The sequence below is a fragment of the Ranitomeya variabilis genome, chromosome 4 (assembly GCF_051348905.1).
Source record: "Ranitomeya variabilis isolate aRanVar5 chromosome 4, aRanVar5.hap1, whole genome shotgun sequence".
Lineage (NCBI taxonomy): Eukaryota > Metazoa > Chordata > Amphibia > Anura > Dendrobatidae > Ranitomeya > Ranitomeya variabilis.
In genome coordinates this window covers 658,667,779-658,689,655 of record NC_135235.1, presented here as the reverse complement: position 1 = coordinate 658,689,655, position 21,877 = coordinate 658,667,779, and the positions used below count along the sequence as shown (strand labels likewise).

The 21,877-nt window shown below is 43.2% G+C and overlaps 1 protein-coding gene across 2 annotated transcripts in view; it reads left to right on the top strand.

Annotated features, from left to right (window-relative positions):
* The first annotated feature begins 12,413 nt into the window (after positions 1-12,413).
* The window catches only part of LOC143767502 (uncharacterized), a 72,973-nt gene continuing 63,509 nt past the window's right edge, over positions 12,414-21,877 (top strand). For both annotated transcript variants that reach the window (XR_013213716.1, XM_077255895.1), the window contains exon 1: positions 12,414-12,523. The gene's annotated coding sequence lies outside the window, so the exon portion shown is untranslated. The remainder of the gene's footprint in view (positions 12,524-21,877) is intronic.

Here is a 21,877-nt window from a genome sequence, read left to right as displayed (position 1 = left end):
CCGTCGCATTGTTTTCACGGACTGTGTGTCTGTGTGCAAAACACGCAGACATGTCCGTTTTTACCCGAACACACGGGCAGCAAAACGTGCCATACACGTGCACACAGAGAACAGTGCACACTGTCCTCCGTGTGCACGGATGGCTGCCGGGGAAGTAGAGCTACTGTAAGCACTGTTCCCCTGCATGTGGTGCTGAACGCTGCTTTCATCCATTCTCCCCTGCTCTGCCAGCGAGCAGCGCGAGCAGGGGACAATGAATGAATGAAAAACCCGACGTGGGGTCCCCCCTATGTTGTTAAACCAACCTGGAAAAACTTATAGGTGTGGGCTGTTATTCTCAGACTGGTAAGGGGCCATGGATATGGGCCCCCCAGCCTAAAAACAGCAGCCCACAGCTGCCCAGAAAAGGCACATCTATTAGATGTGCCAATTCTGGAGCTTTGCCCGGCTCTTCCCACTTGCCCTGTAGCGATGGAAAGTGGGGTAATGAGGGGTTAATGTCACCATCATATTGTAAGGTGACATTAAGACCGGCTTAGTGATGGTGAGGTGTCAATAAGACACCTCTCCATTACTAATCCTATAGTTGGTAAAGGGTTAATTAAACACACCACACAGTAAGAAAAAAAGTATTTTAATGAAATCATACACCACACAGTTTTTCCAAGCGATAATCCAAGCGATGCCCTCGATCTCCTGTAAAAACAAACAAAAAAAATAACAAACCAACAATTATTATTATTATTATTATTGTTTATTTATATAGCACCATTAATTCCATGGTGCTGTACATGAGAAGGGGTTACATCAAAATACAAATATCACTTAAAGTAAACAAAACTAACAATGACTGACTGGTACAGCGGGAAGAGGACCCTGCCCTTGCGGGCTTACAATCTACAGGATTATGGGGAAGGAGACAGTAGGTCGAGGGTTGCAGTAGCTCCATTGGTGTTGAGGTGGCCGTGTAGTCTTTACAGGCTGTAAGCTTCTTTGAAGAGATGGGTTTTCAGGTTTCTTTTGAAGGATCCAAAAGTAGTGGATAACCGGATGTGTTGGGGCACTGAATTCCAGAGGATGGGTGATATTCGGGAGAAGTCTTGGATGCGATTGGGTGAGGAGCGAATAAGCGTGGAGGAGAGGAGGAGGTCTTGGGAGGACCGGAGATTACGTGAGGGAAGATATTGAGAGATTAGTGTGGAAATATACGGAGGAGAAAGGTTATGGATGGCTTTGTAGGTCAGTGTTAGTAATTTAAACTGGATACGCTGAGAAATTGGGAGCCAGTGAAGGGATTTGCAAAGAGGGGAAGCAGGAATGTAGCGAGTAACAATATACCCAATATACCCATACCTGTCTGGCATTCAGTCAGTCCCACGCTGTAATCCATATCTAGCGGATAGACAGTTTACAACCGGGAGCGGTGCTAATGCAACCGGCCCGGCTGTAAACTATTGGGGAATGAATGATACGCAGCTGGCGCCGGCTCAGTAACTAGCGGTGATGTCACTGAATCTGTACTCAATAGACATCATGAACTCATGTAACCTCAGAAACGTAGTAGAATGCAAGTGATGAGGTCACTGTGACAGAGCTTGAACTGCCGTGACCTAATCACTTGCATTCTCCCACGGTCCTGAGGTCACAGTAGTTTATGCCAGCAGCGAGCACAGACTCAGTGACATCAGCGCTAGTTACTAAGCTTGTGCCCGCTGCTTCTCATTCATTCATTCTTCCCTGCTCGCTGGCCGAGCAGGGGAGAATGGATGACAGCCACGTTCAGCACCACACGCAGGGGAACAGTGCTTACATTAGTGCTACCTCATCGGTGGCCGTCCGTGTGGTACTGATGTGGCACATGGTCGGCACACGGTTGCCACACGTGTGCCGCATGTAGTAGACACATGGACATACGGACACGAATATCTCTGGCACCGGTTTATCCTGTACCGGAAATATCAGGATGTGTGAAACCGGCCTTATATGCACTGACTGAGCACTCCTGGACCAGGCTGCAGGACCTCACATTATAACGTATATCTGATATGTAATGCAGGATGTCCTGGAGCCAGGCTCAGGATAAGATACTGCAGGGTGACTCTATTTTGGTCTAAAGATCACTGTAAGTTATTGTTGCTGATTGAACTTGTTCGGGTTATGCTGGAACCAATGCCTCACACTGACAGAGCAACCTGATCTGTATGTAAGTTTAAGATGGTGCAATAAGGGTATGTGCACACGTCCGGATTTCTTGCAGAAATTTCCTGAAGAAAACCGGAAATTTTGTGCAAGAAATCCGCATTTTTTTTTTTGCGTTTTTTTTCCGTTTTTTTCGCGTTTTTTTTAGCATTCTGCAAGCGTAATTAGCTTGCAGAATGCTAAAGTTTTCCAAGCGATCTGTAGCATCACTTGGAAAACTGACTGACAGGTTGGTCACACTTGTCAAACATACTGTTTGACAAGTGTGACCAACTTTTTACTATAGATGCAGCTTATGCAGCATCTATAGTAAAAGATAGAATGTTTAAAAATAATTAAAAAAATAAAAAAATGGTTATACTCACCCAGACATCTCATCAGCGGCGTCCGTTCCTCTTCCTATAGCTGGTGTGTGCGCGCAGGACCTTCCATGACGTCGCGGTCATGTGAGCGGTCACATGACCGCTCACGACCAATCACAAGACAGTGACGTCATCGGCAGGTCCTTCACCGCACAGCAGCTATAGGAACCGAAGCGGCAGCATGCAGCGGTGAGGCGGGAAGACATCGAGGGTGAGTATAGGACTATTTTTTATTTTAATTCTTTTTTTTTACCAATTATACGGTGCCCAGTGCGTGGAGGAGAGTCTCCTCTCCTCCACCCTGGGTACCAACCGCATATAATCTGCTTACTTCCCGCATGGTGTGCACAGCCCCGTGCGGGAAGTAAGCAGATCAATGGACTCCTAGGTGTGCGGAATCCTCGCAATTCCGCATTTTTAATGAACATGTTGCTTTTTTTTCCGCGATGCGATTTTTTCGCGGAAAAAATCGCAACATTTGCACAAAAAATGTGGAATAAACTGTAAATAATAGGAGGCATATGTTAGCGTTTTTTTCGCGTTTTTATCACGTTTTTATAGCGAAAAAACGCGAAAAAAACGCTAAAAATCCTGAACGTGTGCACATGGCCTAAATCTCACAGTGCCTCAGATATATCCTCCACAGAGACAAGACAAAAGGCAGTAATCAGAATCAGATCACTTACCGGCTGCCCCAGCCCCCTGGCTTTCTGCTGACCTCATCTCTACTCTTCAGCAGATTAAAACAGGCATGCAGGTGACGAAAGATCAGCAGATGAGCACACACACAACCTGTAGTGTCTGCAACCTGCAGTACAGTGTCAGCACCTGTCTACTGAAGCAACAAAACGCCCCTGCATGCAATGGCCCCAGTGCAGCTGCACCGGCTGTAGGCCCGCCCCGATGTTCAGTATGTGGAAAATGTTTTGGAGATAATTCAAATTTTGTTAAACACCAAAGAACTCACATAGGGGAGAAGCCATATTCATGTTCAGAATGTGGGAAATATTATGTAGATAAATCAAGTTTTAATACTCATCAGAGAACTCACACAGGGAAGAAGCCATTTTCATGTTCAGAATGTGGGAAATGTTTTAACCAGAGATCACATCTCATTATTTACCTTGGAATTCACACAGGGGAGAAACCATTTTCATAATCAGAACACAGAAAATGCTTTACCCACAAATGACATCATCTTGAGCATGAATAATCTCACATGGGGAGAAGACATAATCATACCTAGTTGAGAAATTATTTTGTTGACCCTAAAAACAATTGACATGGGGATAGCAGATAGCTATAGTAAAGACAAATAAGTGAACAACAAGAGGGAACACAATTTGTTACGCAATTTAATACTAACATTAAAATTAAATTACTGTATGTTCCATTACTAATAGATATTTAAAAAAAAAAACAGATAAAAAGCAATACTCCATGTGCACTGAATATTTCACATTGTTACATGTGTCTGTATTAACTATATGGACAAGGTTAATGAACCCCCTTGCCCCCATCCCACCAAAAAAATCCTTCTTCCTCATCCTAACTTCCAATCCGATTCATAACTGTTTCTTTCAGTCCACAATCTCCAAGTCAGAACAAACGCCTATTATCTACGTTACAATAATAATAATATAATATATATAATAAAATATAATAACATAATAATAATAACATGTTGATATTACACACTGCTAGTTACATCTATGATCAATTCCTTCTCTGTAGGAACATCTGAAATCTAAGTATAGTACAACTGCCGTGCAGATGACAATGGCTCCATATGTTTGGAACAGTTTCTGTTAATTTCCTACTGCATGTTTTCTTTCTTTGTACGGTATTGTACAAAATACTTTTATGTCTTCACTGTATTGTTCTGTAGGTGAGAAAAGGAGCTGTTTTTATTCTATGATTTGTACTACCTTATATTAGAAAATTAATAAAAACTGAACAAAAATAAAAGTATTCTTTATTCCCCATGTGTCTACGGTGACGTCGATTTTACACACTTCCTCAATTGTCGCAATAATCTGACCACCAAATATTTGCTCTTTAAAGTATAACTATAACATATGATGCTATGTTTCATGTCAGATTCATGTCCTCCAATGAATCTGACACTCAGGGTCTCTTGTTACCCACCTCGGCAGGGGAGCACGGCAACTAGAGACTGATTAGCGGGACTCCCCTGAATCTTGCCCTGCACAACCCTGAGCTCTCTGATGTCCCTGTGCATCGATCGTGTTCCTATACTTGTCTTGCTCTAAGCACAGGCCTGGCTAGTGCGTGGGGCAGCAGGAACTCTAGTCCTGCTTTATAATACAGACACAAAGGGAAACAGACAAGGGTAAAAGAAAATGTCAATCATTCACAACAACACAACCAGACCAAGGGATGGTATATAAAGAGAGAGGCAAACCAAAAAAGGGAGATAAGGGGAAGGAAGACACCAGATAAATCTCTAAATGGCTTCTCTTTCCATGGCTCACAACTCTAAGGTATAGTAAGCTATCACTGGCAACTACCCAAGCCACAAGGTGAGTACTGTACTTATTCCAGAGGGGAATGTAGAAATCAGCACAGCTGAGATAACTCAGAACAAAGTAGACCCAACCAGGGCAGGCATGTGTGTAGCCCATCACTGTGATCTTCTGACCCCTGAAACAGAGGGAACCACTCTCTGTGGCCTTACCTCTGTGACACCACCTTAGACAAACAATTACGAAATTCTAAATCCTGGATTTTTAGAAAACAAAGCCTTAGTATTCTAGACAATTGTGATTCATTTGTTGGTGACCCTTCTTCCTCCCATTTACCTTTTTCTGGAGCAGAAATCGGCCCATCCCGTTCTCTCATTGTGATACTGTATAGTCTGGATACTATTCTCTTATTTCTGCAATTTCTTGTGAACAAAGCTATAAAGATTTTTTTTCTTTAACCAAAAATGTATCCTTTTTTCGCCCTTGTTATAATTGTCCTTTTTGTAGGCTGAATATGAACTTGTATCTTTTGCAAACCAAAATTCATAAAGCCTCCTCAGCCTCAGCACTTTATCTCTCCAAACAGGGTCCTTGAACAAATTTTCTATGATTATAAATAGTTTTTCTTCTCCGTATGCAAATTGGGTTGAGAGCACATACAAAATAATGTGAAAGAGAATTTAAAAGAGGATATATTTTCTCTATGGATAACATATAGTTGTGGTAGACTGCAACTTTGCACTAGGGATCTAGATCTGACCACTTCAAGCATGCTTGTCCATTTGTCATCAGCCAAATGTTCCTTTCCCATATACTCATTCTAAGGCCAGGGTCACACTTGCGAGTTCAATGCAAGAAACTCGCGTGAGTCTTGCGCATCAAGTCCCGGCACTGCCGCCGGCAGTCTGGACCGGAGCGTGCAGCTGCATGTATTTCTATGCAGCCACACATTCCGATCCCGAGTGCCGGCGGCAGTGCCGGGTATTGATGCGCGACTTTCTCGCATTGAACTCACAAGTGTGACCCCGTCCTATCAGTATATATAATAAATATATAATCACTTATTGAGTGTCCTGCATTTTTATAGCAGGTACCATTGCTGATTCATGCATTATTTTATACTTAGGCTTGTGGTTACACTTTCTCTTTATAGGCCTTCACCGTGGTCCCCTTTTTTGAGGCACCTCTGCTGTCATATTTTTAATCATATATCTGTGCATTTTATATTCATTCAAGGAATATTTATTTTATTCTTGGATCTCATTTTCCCCTGGTTTGTGGTAATTCATACTAACAAGACTATAAATTACTACATATTTAGATAATGCCACTTTGTAAAGTCCAGAAAACATACCAAAAGTTCTCCATGAGTTTGCAATTTTGTTCAGCATCTTACTGCAGTATAAATCATGTCTGGCTGTGGCACAAGTCATGTCTGACTGTGGGTCAAGTCTGACTGCAGCACAAGTCAAGTCTGACTGCGGCACAAGTCATGTCTCTATGGCACAAGTCATATCTGACAAGGGCACAAGTCAAGTCTGACTGCGGCACAAGTCATGTCTGACTGCGGAGCAAGTCATGTCTGACTAAGGCACAAGTCAAGTCTGACAGTGGCACAAGTCATGTCTGACAGCGGCACAAGTCATGTCTGACTGCGGCACAAGTCATGTCTGACTGCGGCACAAGTCATGTCTGACTGCGGCACAAGTCAAGTCTGACAGCGGCACAAGTTATGTCTGACTACGGCACAAGTCATGTCTGACTGCGGCACAAGTCATGTCTGACTGCGGCACAAGTCAAGTCTGACTGCGGCACAAGTCATGTCTGACTACGGCACAAGTCAAGTCTGACTGCGGCACAAGTCATGTCTGACTGCGGTGCAAGTTTGCCAATCTTGATTTGGACATCAAAGATGTTGTACCTGAATAAATTGATTAAAAAAATCTATGAGGGAGGTTAAGGGGAATCTGTCTCTAGGTTGTTGCCACCTAATCTCATAGTGGCATAACGTAGAGGCAGAGATCCTGATTCCAGGGATGTGTCACTTAATGGGCTGCTTGCTGTACTTTTGATCAAGTCACTGTTTTATCAGCAGCAGATCATCATTAAAGGGCTAGTAATGATGCGTGAGCACATAAATATGCGTGACTTCTTGGCAGCAGAGAACTGGTAGATCTGTCGCTGATAAAACTGTGATTTTATCAAATTGACAGAAGCAAATCCCAGTAAGTGATACATCGCTGGAATCTGTTTCTCCCCTGTATCATTTTGATCTCAGATGGGGTAGCAAAAATATAGTGACAGATTCCCTTTCATTTCCTCCTATTGCTGACACAAACAATAAGCATTACTGGATCAAAACTAACTCTTTTGCTATTAACGTCTCTCTACCTCTTAAATTCTGGCTTTGTGCCTTGGGTTTGGCAGTGCCGCTCCTGTATCATCTTTAGCCCTGTGTAACACTTCTAGTGTTTTAGTCTCTGGTGACCTCTGTTCCAAGTTAGATCTCTGAAATTCATATTTTTACAGTGTAAACTATTAAGTAGAATATATAAATGCTTATGTAGTATGTGGTAAGTGTAGTATTAGGAGCACTATTATCGAGTTCAGCCAATTATTTTTTGATAAAACTTATGGAACAAAGGTTGCAGGTTCAAATTCCCATGTCTTCTTCTAAGTTCTTAAAGGGTATATCTGGGACTATGTGAAAAACAAAAAAATGTGTCTTACCACAAGCAGGCAGGTAGTTGCTACCTACCTGCCTGATGTGCCCAACACCGTTCTTCCCTGGCGCAGCCAGGCATTCAGCTTCCTCTGGTGATGTCACGAAGACAGAGTGATGGCTTCTTTTCCAGCCTGCTCTGTCAACGGGGCATGAATTCTGAAGTCACTCTGACAGTCGGCTCCCCCAGTTAGGCAGTGGGATTCTGACGGTAAAGCAGAATGACATAGGAAGTCCCGCCCTGTCAACAAAGTGGAGCGGGAAAAAAATCTGCCACTCTGTCAACATGACATTAGATAGCACACTGGGGATACATGATAAACTGAGGTTACAGTTGAGTGTCAGATCAACGAGGGAGACAATACCTGACAGAGGGGTTAATACGTTTTTTGGGGCATCAGTTCTTTTTATTTCTTCTCTTGTTCCGATTCCACGATTGGCCTGAACATGAAGGGAGGGCACAAGATTAACCAGATGTGCTGGAAAAGAAAATTTCTGATTCAAGGTCTACTTGGATAGTGGAACCTACTTGGATGCCACAGATGGAGTAGAGAACTACATTGTTGTATCTATGAGTAACAGCTGATGAGTCAGTCCGAAAACACCAGTTTGCTGTACCAGATCAGCAGACTGAAGAACATGGTCAGGGAAAAGCCAAGTCTTCACCATCAATCACAATAAAGAAGCAGCTGGGCACACAACGGAAATCACAAATACATATTTCTGAGGCCCTGGATGCAGGGGAATGGGAACCATAAATTTCAGGCCTCATAATTGGATTCCAGAAAGCCACAGAGGACAGAACAAAGCTGTTGACCGTAGAGTTGAAATGAGCACCGTTATGGGAAAGCAAAACAAAGAGCCAGACAGAGCACAGCAGAGTCATCAGAGTTATCAGACAACACTCTGTCCCACAGGGTGTCATAGATCTATTCACTATTTTTTTAAATTATTTTTGAAAACTTTTCTCACAATTATTTTTTTTCAAACAGAGATTGTATATATAGTTTTTATTAGTTTATTGGTATTATAATGATAAACTATTCATATATTGTTCTTGTCATGGTTTGTCTGGGTCAGTTCTTCTAGGGTTTATTCCTGTAGCCTCACACTGATCCTGGGTGGACTTTTTATAGCCTTCATCTGGGAGTTTCCTTTGTCAGTGATACTTCCGCCCTTGGCCAAGTGTGTTGACCCCCTGAGTGTGTTTTGTGCTGTGTGCTGGTTTGCCTGATTCCTTGGTTTTTGACATGGTCTGCTCTCTGGATACTGTTTGTTGGATTCCGTCTCTGTACTTTCTCTGCCCGTTTGGTATTGACCTCTGCCTGGCCCCTACTATGCTTTCTGTCTAGTCCCTTGGTACCGTTATGCTATCCCATGCTCTGACCCCGGCCTGATCTGTTTATGTCTCTGTCTATGCCCCTTCGTAGCTCTGTCCTTTGGTTACCTTTCTAGGACTTTTCCTTCAGCTCCTAATTCCCTGGAGCTTAGGCTACGCCCCCCAGCAGTCAGGTGATTCAGGTCCTGTCAGGCCTGACGCAATCTCTCTCCAGTCTCGCTTCCCCTGCATTCCTGGAAGCCTGTGGCTCTCTCCAGGTCCTGTCTTCCTGGGAGATTGTATCTGTGAGTGTCACTGTCAACTCCCATCGTGATAGTTCTACTGTGTGTCCTGGTTTTGATACTCACCAGTAGGTGCGACATGTCATTTCCTTGGATTACGACTTGCTTTTAACTTGTTTATATACTTGTTTGTATGATAGCATGAGGAATAAATCAGATCTATTTTGACATGCATTAGTGTCTTTTAATGAATATTCGCCGTTTTTCTTCAACACCTCATCCTTGTCTTCATCGGGACAAGGATATTGATTCTGATGTTGAGGATAACAATAGGACACGCTAAGTGGCTCTGTGTGCTGTCCTGTAAGTGGGTGGTGAGCAGAAGATGTATAGAGTTAACATCCCACAGTATTTGCAAGGAAACTTGCCATTTATTGTTTGCACTGGAAAGGCAGGAACTGAAGGACAAAGAGTGTGTTCCCCAAGGGAAGAGTGTGAAGTGGGCACAGGGTCAGGTGATAGCTGTGGCAGAGTTACTAAATCTAAAAGGCCGAGGCGATGATGCAGAGATGCAGTTGGTGCCAAAATGTGGAAGAAAGAGTACGCATGAATAACAGAACGGGTTCAACACTGCAATAAAAGAACCTGAGAACAATCTGATTCCAGAGAAGACTCGACTTCATAGGTCAAGTACTGAAGACTCAACTTTGCAGGTCAATTCCCAAAAGTCAAGCAAATAAGGCAGCACACTGCAGCGCTGAAACATGCAAACATGAAACATGAAAACTGAACTGCATTACTGCACTAGAAATATGAAAAATAAGAGCGTTTAGCGCATAAAAATGGCCAATTTTATGTGTACCTGGTAGCCACTTTAGGGCATCTCTCTTATACCAGGTCCTACGCTTTCCTTTCCTCGCTGAGAATAAACGTCTCCATGTGAATGGGTACCTGTGAAAACCTCTTCTGAGACTAACATTCTCTCTCTCTGTGGAGGGGTAATGGACCTGTTGCAATTAAGACACCTGTGGCTAAGAGGCAGAGTGCTCGGTCAGAAGGCTAAAGAATACATTTCAAAAAACTGACCATCACATCTAAACATAGACTAAGTGTGAACAGGTGCTGAACCCAGAGTCACCAACTCGTATATAGTCAAGCAAATAAGGCAGCACACTGCAGCGCTGAAACATGAAAACTGAACTGCATTACTGCACTAGAATCCAATTGGTCACCAAAAAAACATACAAAAGTTGGTGTATGTGTAATCAGTTGCCTTACATGGGGGACTGGAAGTTCTCGTTTTGAACTCCTGAACAATGGTGACACGATACACATGCAGTTTTTCCCCTTTTTTGCAGCTCTTTGATGAGGTTAAAAGTCGTGATGGCTGTCTGGCGCCTACCTAATCTCTCTGACACGGGGACATACTGGCTTGCTCAAGGTGCCATGTACTGAGCACATTGGTTTGCTCACATTGTTTCATTCCAGCGAGAGTTATTACAGAATATTTGGGGGCTCATTTGAGTAAATATCCCTGTAGTAGACGTCCGGTAAGTGGTAATAATCCCCTCATGTATGGGGTCTATTTGTCTTCAAAGAGAGAAAATCACAGGTTACATTCCACACATAACACTGTCTAGGAAGGGCGGCGCAGGGTAATTGTGCCCATAGTGCAGAGCAAATAATGCTGGATACGGGACCAAGAGTCTGTGTAAGGCCACATTCACATGTTCAGTATTTGTTCAGTATTTTACATCAGTATTTGTAAGCCAAAATCAGGAGTGAAACACGTCACCATTTCTGCATTTATCTCCCACTCCTGGTTTTGGCTTTGAAATAGTGATGTAAAATACTGATCAAATACGGACCGTGTGAATGTGGCCAAAGCGAGAGTCTGTGAGAAACTTCTACCAAGACTAAGCAAATCTTTGACACAGAGAGCGCCGGACCCCGGGACTGAACTCAGGTCTGAGAAATGGGGTAGTAAGACCAAAATTAGATGTGACAAAGGGAAAAGGCAACAATCGTAAGTACACACACAGAGGAGATTATCCAAAATGCATAAATTCAAATTTGGCAAATCTCGCTAGTTTATCAGGAAAGGTGGATCTGCAATGAAGCCATTACCGTGAATTTTCTAAATTTGTAGAGCGAATTGTAAAAAATATGTATTCTGAAGAAAACGGATTTTTGAAAAATTCAAGGACAATTCAGTTGCATTCGAACTAGTTAGGCCATGTGCACATATTGAGTATTTGGTCAGTATTTTACATCAGTATCTGTAAGCCAAAACCGGGAGTGGGTGATAAATGGAGAAGTGATGCATATGTTTCTATTATACTTTTTCTCTAATTGTTCCACTCCTGGTTTTGGCTTCAAAATACTGATGTAAAATACTGACCAAATACTGCTAGTGTGACGGCAGCTTTATACTTTTCCTGATTGTTCCTCTTCTGATTTTGGCTTACAAATACTGAGGTAAAATACTGACTAAATATTCAATGTGTGCATGTGGCCTTAGCTTATCTCTAATACACAGCTCCACTCCATAAACAGTGTATCCACACAACCCAACCCCCTACATAGTGCACTCATATTCCCTGTCCTCTACATGGTGTAACCTGGTGCCCTATACTTTACAGCAGCATACACATACGGTATGCCCCGTACAAGCCTGGCCCCGCATGTCCCAGTGCGTACCAACATGTCTCTGCCCACATACTCACACCACCCCCTACAGCTCCTACACACATGATTTCGCCCCATCCACCTTGCATGAATAATGCTTTACCCTGTCCACACATTTCGCTGCCACATCCACCATATACACATTCAACTCGTCCTCGAAAATCTTGTACACACAAGACTCCACTGTTTTCATGTATGACTCCTCCATATCCACCTCACACACAAATTGCTCATCTTCATCCACCTCACACACAACTTTTTTGTTTTAGTGTTTTTCTATGTTTCTATTTGCTATTGAGCACAGTATGTATATGCCCCTACATATTACTTTACCACTAGAGGTTTCTGGGTCCTTGATGGATCTCTTGTATTAATACACTGCGGGTGTGGCCCCCCGGGCTGTGCACCTTTATCCATCAAGCTTACCCCAGACTGGTGTTAATCACAATCAGACTTGGCTCCTATCTCTTCTCCTGCCAATATGAGGCCTTAGTAAGCACAGAGAGGTGAGTATCTGGGGTCCAGGACCTTCCACATTGGGCACAGCTTGTCGTGATCGGACGGCTTTATGTTTTTTTTATGAAATTTTTTTCAACAAACCTATGGAAAGATGTATTGCTCCCATAATATGGTACTACTTTCTTAACCCCCCCCCCCACACAGTATAATGTACCCACAGTACCGCCATCCTCCCCACGCACTGTATATAATGTTCCAACAGTACTGCTATCCCCTGACACGCAGTATAATGTTCCCACAGTACCGCCATCCCTTCCCCGACACACAGAATAATAGACAATGCCCCTGGCACACAGTATAATGTTCACTGTACTTTCATTTACTCTATCCCCCCATCACTACATACAGACACACGCACTAATATATATTTTTTAATGTTCTAGGGTACTGAACCTCATCTATTTATTTCTTTATATTGGAGTGTGTTGATGGGGCAACAGAGGCTTCCCACTCTGTGTATACCTGTGTGCCATCAGGCTGTATGTATAGTTAGTGCTGCCCTTGGCACTGAGATCTCCATTCTAAGGCCACGTTCACATGTTCAGTGTTTGGTCAGCATTTTACCTCAGTATTTGTACTCCAAAACTGGGAGTGGAAGAGTCAGAGGAAACGTATAATAGAAATATATCACCACTTCTGTATTTATCACCCACTCCTGGTTTTGGCTTAAAAATACTGAGGTAAAATACTGAACATGTGAACATGGCCTTATAGAAAAACATGTATCACTTCTGCATTTTTAACCCACTCTTGGTTGTGACTTACAAATACTGATGCAACATGCTGACCAAATGCTGAGTCTGACAAAGTGTGTTTCCATAACTTTTTGGGAAAGATAACAGTTATAACATTGATTTAGGGGGTTATCCTGTGTTTTGTTTTTTTTTTTGTTTGTTTTTTTAATAAAAAGCAAGGAATTATATGAAACTAGACGGTGGCCCGATTCTAACGCATCGGGTATTCTAGAATATGTATGTAGTTTATTTATGAAGCTTTCAGAGTAATGCAATTTATACACAGGAATCTGCCGGCCGGGCGCAACCAATTAGCAAAGCGTGGTTCAAATTCTGCGCCAATTCGCGGCCGGACTGCGCCTGTCGCTGATTGGTCACTCCCGGCCACAAACAATCAGTGAAGCCAGGGCCTGCTCCAGGTTTTTGAGGGCCCCGGGCGAAAGAGTCTCAGTGGGCCCCCCTCTTTAACACATACCACGATTCATGATGCACAGATACAGCAGAGAAATATAGCACAGCCAAGTAGTATATTGCCCAGTCACGTGGTATATTGCACAGCCACGTAATATATTGCACAGCCACTTAGTATATAACACAGACCACGTAGTATAGAGCACAGCGATGTTGTATATTGCCCAGCCACGTAATATATAGCAATGTGGGCACCATATCCCTGTTAAAAAAAAAATAATAATAATAATAATTAAAATAAAAAATAGTTATATACTCACCTTCCGTCGGCCCCCGGATCTAGCCCAGGCATTTCCCGCTGCTCCTCGCGACACTCTGGTCCCAAGAATGCATTACGGTCTCACGAGATGATGACGTAGCAGTCTCGCAAGACCACTACGTCATCATCTCACGAGACCGCAATGCATGGACCGGAGCATCGCGAGGAGCAGCGGGAAAGGCGACGGAAGGTGAGAATATAATGATTTTTTATTTTGTTTTATTATTTTTAACATTAGATCTTTTTACTATTGATGCTGCATAGGCAGCATCAATAGTAAAAAGTTAGTCACACAGGGTTAATAGCAGCGTTAACGGACTGCGTTACACCGCGGCGTAACGCAGCCATTAACCCTGTGTGAGCGCTGACTGGAGGGGGCACTGACAGAGAGTAGGAAGGGGCAAATTCGCGGCCGGACTGTGCCCGTCGCGACCAATGAGCGACGCGGGATTTCCGTGACAGACAGACAAACAGACGGAAGTGTCCCTTAGATGACTATATATATCCCTAAGGGTATGTGTCCACGTTCAGGTTTGCTTCAGGCTTTGGTCAGGATTTTATGCAGGTAAAATCCTGACCAAAAATGCACCTGAGGTCACTGGCAGGTCACCTGCGGTGTTCCTGCGTGTTTTGCTCATTGTAGCAACATGCTGCGTTCTGAAAAAACGCACCGCATGTGCGTTCTGAAAAAACGCACCGCATGTGCGTTTTTGCGGGAAAAACGCATGCGTTTTTTAATGCACAGTGAAGACGGGATTTCATTAAATCCACTATGCTGTAACATCTGGACGCTGCGTTTTTGACGCTGCGGCTCAACGCTGCGTCAAAAACGCAGCGTTTCCTGAACGTGGACACATACCCTAAGGCTACTTTCACACTTGCGTTTTTAGCAATCCGTCGTTTTGGGCAAAAAACGGATCCTGCAAAGTGCCCGCAGGATGCGTTTTTTGCCCATACACTTGTATTAGCGACGGATGGCCACACGTCGCGTCCGTCGTGCAACGGATCTGTTGTGTTTTGGCGGACCGTCGGCAAAAAACGGTCAAGTGAAAGTTTTTTTTTGTCCGTTGCGTCCGCCATTTTGTACCGAGCATGCGCAGCCGAAACTCCGCCACCTCATCCCCGGACTTTAGACTCAGCAGCAGATGCGTTGAAAAACTGCATCCGCTGCCCACGTCGTGCATAAATTTCACAACGTGTGTCAGTACGTCGGCCCGACGCATAGCACACAATAGAAAATGTAAGGGTGCACTCGCAGGACCGTATAAAGCCTGCAGTAAACCACATGAAACAGCAAGGTTTGCAAAAGAATATATATATGCACATGTAGTGAAGTGGGGAAGGGAGACAGCGGTATTAAACTAAGTGACCAGTAACCCTTCATGTAGGAATACCCCCTGTCTACACTAACTCCCACCCATATTGCAACCTGCCCAGAAAAAAAGTATTATTGCTAAACCACGGGCCCCCCGAGGAAGCTCTACAACACGAAACGCGCGTCGGGGCCATCCGTAAGGACACCTGGCATAGACTGCATCATATGGCCCGTGGTTTAGCCATAATCAAGAAGCTCATCAAGAGACTGCAAGAGTGTGCAAAGCAGTCATCAAAGCAAAAGGTGGCTACTTTGAAGAACCTAGAATATAAGACACATTTTCAGTTGTTTCACACTTTTTAAGTATATAATTCCACGTGTTAATTCATAGTTTTGATGCCTTCAGTGTGAATTTACAATCTTCATAGTCATGAAAATACAGAAAGACCTTTAAATGAGAAGGTGTGTCCAAACTTTTGGTCTGCACCGTGTGTGTGTGTATGTATATGTGTATATGTATATACACTCACTGGCCACTTTATTAGGTACACCTGTCCAACTTCTTGTTAACACTTAATTTCTAATCAGCCAATGACATGGCGGCAACTCAGTGCATTTAGGCATGTATGTAAATATAATTTGGCCTGCACTCTAAATTTAGATCGGGGTGCTGGTGAGACAGACCGTAAGGTCTAGTATCAGTATTATTGAAATCCACCGCACTCCCTGTGTGGAATATCTTAGAAACAAAAGGATTTTTTGAAATTTGCTAATTTATTCAAGTGAAAAACAGAAAATCAAATGTGACAGATCAAATAGTAGGCAGTATAAGCGACTGAGTGATTTGACGTTTCGACCCTCCCGGGTCTTACTCTAAAGTCGCACTTAATCCAGGATTTATGAGTGGCTCTTATGGTAGTGAGGATGTTATCCCTGTAGTGTCAAGGGGCAGGTACAGTCTTTTTGATACCAAGTATGGCCTGATAGTTGATTTCTCTCTGAGTATGACCTTGCTGAGGAATAGCAGCGGTGCATCAGCGTCTTGCTGCTGTTTGCATACGCGATTCAAATAGAAAGTTGGTATGTCACTGGAGACAACCTTTCTTGCAGGTGCCAATGTATCAGCCTTAAATTGCTGGTAAGTTGTATGTGGTTTAATGGATTTGCCTTCCCACAGGACGCAGGAGCGCTATCCCCCATCCACTAAGGGTACTAAGCCTACATGTCCACCAGCAAGACGCAGTTGCGCCGCTGTTACCCCACTACAAGGCTTTATCCAGAACTGGCAAATCCATTAAACCACATACAACTTACCAGCAATTTAAGGCTGATACATTGGCACCTGCAAGAAAGGTTGTCTCCAGTGACATACCAACTTTCTATTTGAATCGCGTATGCAAACAGCAGCAAGACGCTGATGCACCGCTGCTATTCCTCAGCAAGGTCATACTCAGAGAGAAATCAACTATCAGGCCATACTTGGTATCAAAAAGACTGTACCTGCCCCTTGACACTACAGGGATAACATCCTCACTACCATAAGAGCCACTCATAAATCCTGGATTAAGTGCGACTTTAGAGTAAGACCCGGGAGGGTCGAAACGTCAAATCACTCAGTCGCTTATACTGCCTACTATTTGATCTGTCACATTTGATTTTCTGTTTTTCACTTGAATAAATTAGCAAATTTCAAAAAATCCTTTTGTTTCTAAGATATTCCACACAGGGAGTGCGGTGGATTTCAATAATACATTTAGGCATGTAGACATGGTCAAGACAATCTCCTGCAGTTCAAACCGAGCATCAGTATGGGGAAGAAAGGTGATTTGAGTGCCTTTGAACGTGGCATGGTTGTTGGTGCCAGAAGGGCTGGTCTGAGTATTTCAGAAACTGCTGATCTACTGGGATTTTCACGCACAACCATCTCTAGGGTTTACAGAGAATGGTCCGAAAAAGAAAAAAAATCCAGTGAGCGGCAGTTCTGTGGGCGGAAATGCCTTGTTGATGCCAGAGGTCAGAGGAGAATGGGCAGACTGGTTCGAGCTGATAGAAAGGCAACAGTGACTCAAATCGCCACCCGTTACAACCAAGGTAGGCCTAAGAGCATCTCTGAACGCACAGTGCGTCGAACTTTGAGGCAGATGGGCTACAGCAGCAGAAGACCACACCGGGTACCACTCCTTTCAGCTAAGAACAGGAAACTGAGGCTACAATTTGTACAAGCTCATCGAAATTGGACAGTAGAAGATTGGAAAAACGTTGCTTGGTCTGATGAGTCTCGATTTCTGCTGCGACATTCGGATGGTAGGGTCAGAATTTGGCGTAAACAACATGAAAGCATGGATCCATCCTGCCTTGTATGGAGCATCTTTGGGATGTGCAGCCAACAAATCTGCGGCAACTGTGTGATGCCATCATGTCAATATGGACCAAAATCTCTGAGGAATGCTTCCAGCACCTTGTTGAATCTATGCCACGAAGAATTGAGGCAGTTCTGAAGGCAAAAGGGGGTCCAACCCGTTACTAGCATGGTGTACCTAATAAAGTGGCCGGTGAGTGTGTGTATATACAGTGGGGCAAAAAAGTATTTAGTCATTCAGCAATAGTGCAAGTTCCACCACTTAAAAAGATGAGAGGCGTCTGTAATTTACATCATAGGTAGACCTCAACTATGGGAGACAAACTGAGAAAAAAAAATCCAGAAAATCACATTGTCTGTTTTTTTATCATTTTATTTGCATATTATGGTGGAAAATAAGTATTTGGTCAGAAACAAACAATCAAGATTTCTGGCTCTCACAGACCTGTAACTTCTTCTTTAAGAGTCTCCTCTTTCCTCCACTCATTACCTGTAGTAATGGCACCTGTTTAAACTTGTTATCAGTATAAAAAGACACCTGTGCACACCCTCAAACAGTCTGACTCCAAACTCCACTATGGTGAAGACCAAAGAGCTGTCAAAGGACACCAGAAACAAAATTGTAGCCCTGCACCAGGCTGGGAAGACTGAATCTGCAATAGCCAACCAGCTTGGAGTGAAGAAATCAACAGTGGGAGCAATAATTAGAAAATGGAAGACATTCAAGACCACTGATAATCTCCCTCGATCTGGGGCTCCACGCAAAATCCTACCCCGTGGGGTCAGAATGATCACAAGAACGGTGAGCAAAAATCCCAGAACCACGCGGGGGGACCTAGTGAATGAACTGCAGAGAGCTGGGACCAATGTAACAAGGCCTACCATAAGTAACACACTACGCCACCATGGACTCAGATCCTGCAGTGCCAGACGTGTCCCACTGCTTAAGCCAGTACATGTCCGGGCCCGTCTGAAGTTTGCTAGAGAGCATTTGGATGATCCAGAGGAGTTTTGGGAGAATGTCCTATGGTCTGATGAAACCAAACTGGAACTGTTTGGTAGAAACACAACTTGTCGTGTTTGGAGGAAAAAGAATACTGAGTTGCATCCATCAAACACCATACCTACTGTAAAGCATGGTGGTGGAAACATCATGCTTTGGGGCTGTTTCTCTGCAAAGGGGCCAGGACGACTGATCCGGGTACATGAAAGAATGAATGGGGCCATGTATCATGAGATTTTGAGTGCAAACCTCCTTCCATCAGCAAGGGCATTGAAGATGAAACGTGGCTGGGTCTTTCAACATGACAATGATCCAAAGCACACCGCCAGGGCAACGAAGGAGTGGCTTCGTAAGAAGCATTTCAAGGTCCTGGAGTGGCCTAGCCAGTCTCCAGATCTCATCCCTATAGAAAACCTTTGGAGGGAGTTGAAAGTCCGTGTTGCCAAGCGAAAAGCCAAAAACATCACTGCTCTAGAGGAGATCTGCATGGAGGAATGGGCCAACATACCAACAACAGTGTGTGGCAACCTTGTGAAGACTTACAGAAAACGTTTGACCTCTGTCATTGCCAACAAAGGAAATATTACAAAGTATTGAGATGAAATTTTGTTTCTGACCAAATACTTATTTTCCACCATAATATGCAAATAAAATGATAAAAAAACAGACAATGTGATTTTCTGGATTTTTTTTCTCAGTTTGTCTCCCATAGTTGAGGTCTACCTATGATGTAAATTACAGACGCCTCTCATCTTTTTAAGTGGTGGAACTTGCACTATTGCTGAATGACTAAATACTTTTTTGCCCCACTGTATATATATATATATATATATATATATATATATATACTCTGAGTGTGTGTGTATGTCAGGGATTGGCATCTGCACCGCCACAGCTACAGCCACAAAATTTTGCACGGTCACACATCTGGACCCTGAGAGCGTCATAGGCTATGTTGTGAGGTGAAATTTTAACCCTGCGCTTTCCAATTCACCAAACATTTTTGCCCCTATCTACATAATGGGGAAAAAGTGAAAGGAAAAGTGTTGGAGGCAAATTGATTGCTGCCAGATGTGAACAAGGGGGACTTAAAGGGTGAGAGCGATGGCGCCAAAGAGTATATACCGTACAGTTGCTAAGGTGGGGCCCTGACATGGGATACTCACCACACATGGGGATATGAACACACACACAAAATGCACCACACACTACCACGTGCTTGAACACATATACCACCCTCAGCACACATTTCACCACACATACACCAATCTCGCCACATAAGTCGAAAAACACAAAAGCCATGCGCACAATTCGCCACATGCAAAACTAGGCTCTCACTAAACTAGCCACACGTGCAAAACTCACCTCATGGAAAACTCGCCACATGCAAAACTTGCACACGCTGAAAAATTGCCACATGCACAAAAGTTGCCTCACACAAAACTTGCACATACTCAAAACGCACTACACATAAAACTACCCACATGCAAAACTCGCCATGCGCAAAACTTGCTGCACACAACTTGCTACACTAACCTGTCACATGCAACTCGACACACAAAAAGTTGCTACACGCATGTCGCCACACAAAACTCATCTCACAAAAGTCGCTAGATGCATGTCGCCACACGCTACTCAACACACACAACACATACCAGACTTGTGTGTGTTTTAGGATGAGTTTCATACTCATCCTAAAACACACACAAGTCTGGTATTATCCTTCAAAAATAAAAATCTGATTAATAAGCAGACAAACTACAAGAGCAACAAATGTACCATATAGGAAATGTGGCAGTTGTCAGTCACATGACCTGTCTATTATGTGCATGTGTGAGCTAATATATACTGCCAGGGGGGAGGGCTTCCTGTTGGCTTGGGATTTATCAGGCTGCCAATTTAGCTTACAAATGCTGAGGTAAAATACTGACCAAATAACGTGTGAACGAGGTCTAATACAGGAGGAGATGACACACAGATATATACTATATACAGGAGGAGATGACTTACAGGTATATACTATATACAGGAGGAGATGACACCTAGGTATATAGAGGAGATGACATACAGGTATATACTATATACTGGAGATGACATACAGGTATATACTATATACAGGAGCAGATGACACACAGGTATATACTATATATAGGAGGAGATGACATACAGGTATATACTATATACAGAAGAGATGACATACAGGTATATACTATATACAGGAGGAGATGACATACAGCAGGTATATACTATATACAGGAGGAGATGACATACAGGTATATACTATATACAGGGGATATGAGGTACAGGTATATACTGGAGATGACATACAGGTATATACTATATATAAGAGGAGATGACATGCAGCAGGTATACTGTATACTATTTACAGGGGGGATGACATACAGGTATATACTATATACAGGGGAGATGAGGTACAGGTATATGCTATATACAGGAGATGACATACAGGTGTGTACTATATATAAGGGAGATGACAAACATGTATATACTGAGGGGAAAATAAGAGGTGTGAGGGAAAATAGTGGAGTGATCGGAAAATGACAGATGTGAGGTTGAAATGACAAGTGTTAAAGGGCACCTGTCACCCCGTTTTTTCAGTATGAGATAAAAATACTGTTAAATAGGGCCTGAGCTGTGCATTACAACAGTGGAAAACGGAAAACTAAGCAAGATCTGGGGGAAGACACCACACCCTTTTGACCAGACCAGCCTGATTGACAGGCGAAAACGGCTACTTTGGTAACGTATTTTGGCAGCATAGGTGGGGAATCGGGGTCCACAAAATACACTGTTGTAATGCACAGCTCAGGCCCTATTTAACCCCTTCACCCCCAAGGGTGGTTTGCACGTTAATGACCGGACCGATTTTTACAATTCTGACCACTGTCCCTTTATGAGGCTATAACTCTGGAACGCTTTGACGGATCTTGGCGATTCTAACACTGTTTTCTCGTGACATATTGTACTTCATGTTAGTGGTAAAATTTCTTTGATATAACTTGCGTTTATTTGTGAAAAAAATAGAAATTTTGAAAATTTTGCAATTTTCCAACTTTGAATTTTTATGCCCTTAAATCACAGACATATGTCACGCAAAATACTTAATAAGTAACATTTCCCACATGTCTACTTTACATCAGTACAATTTTGGAACCAAAATTTTTTTTTGTGACGGAGTT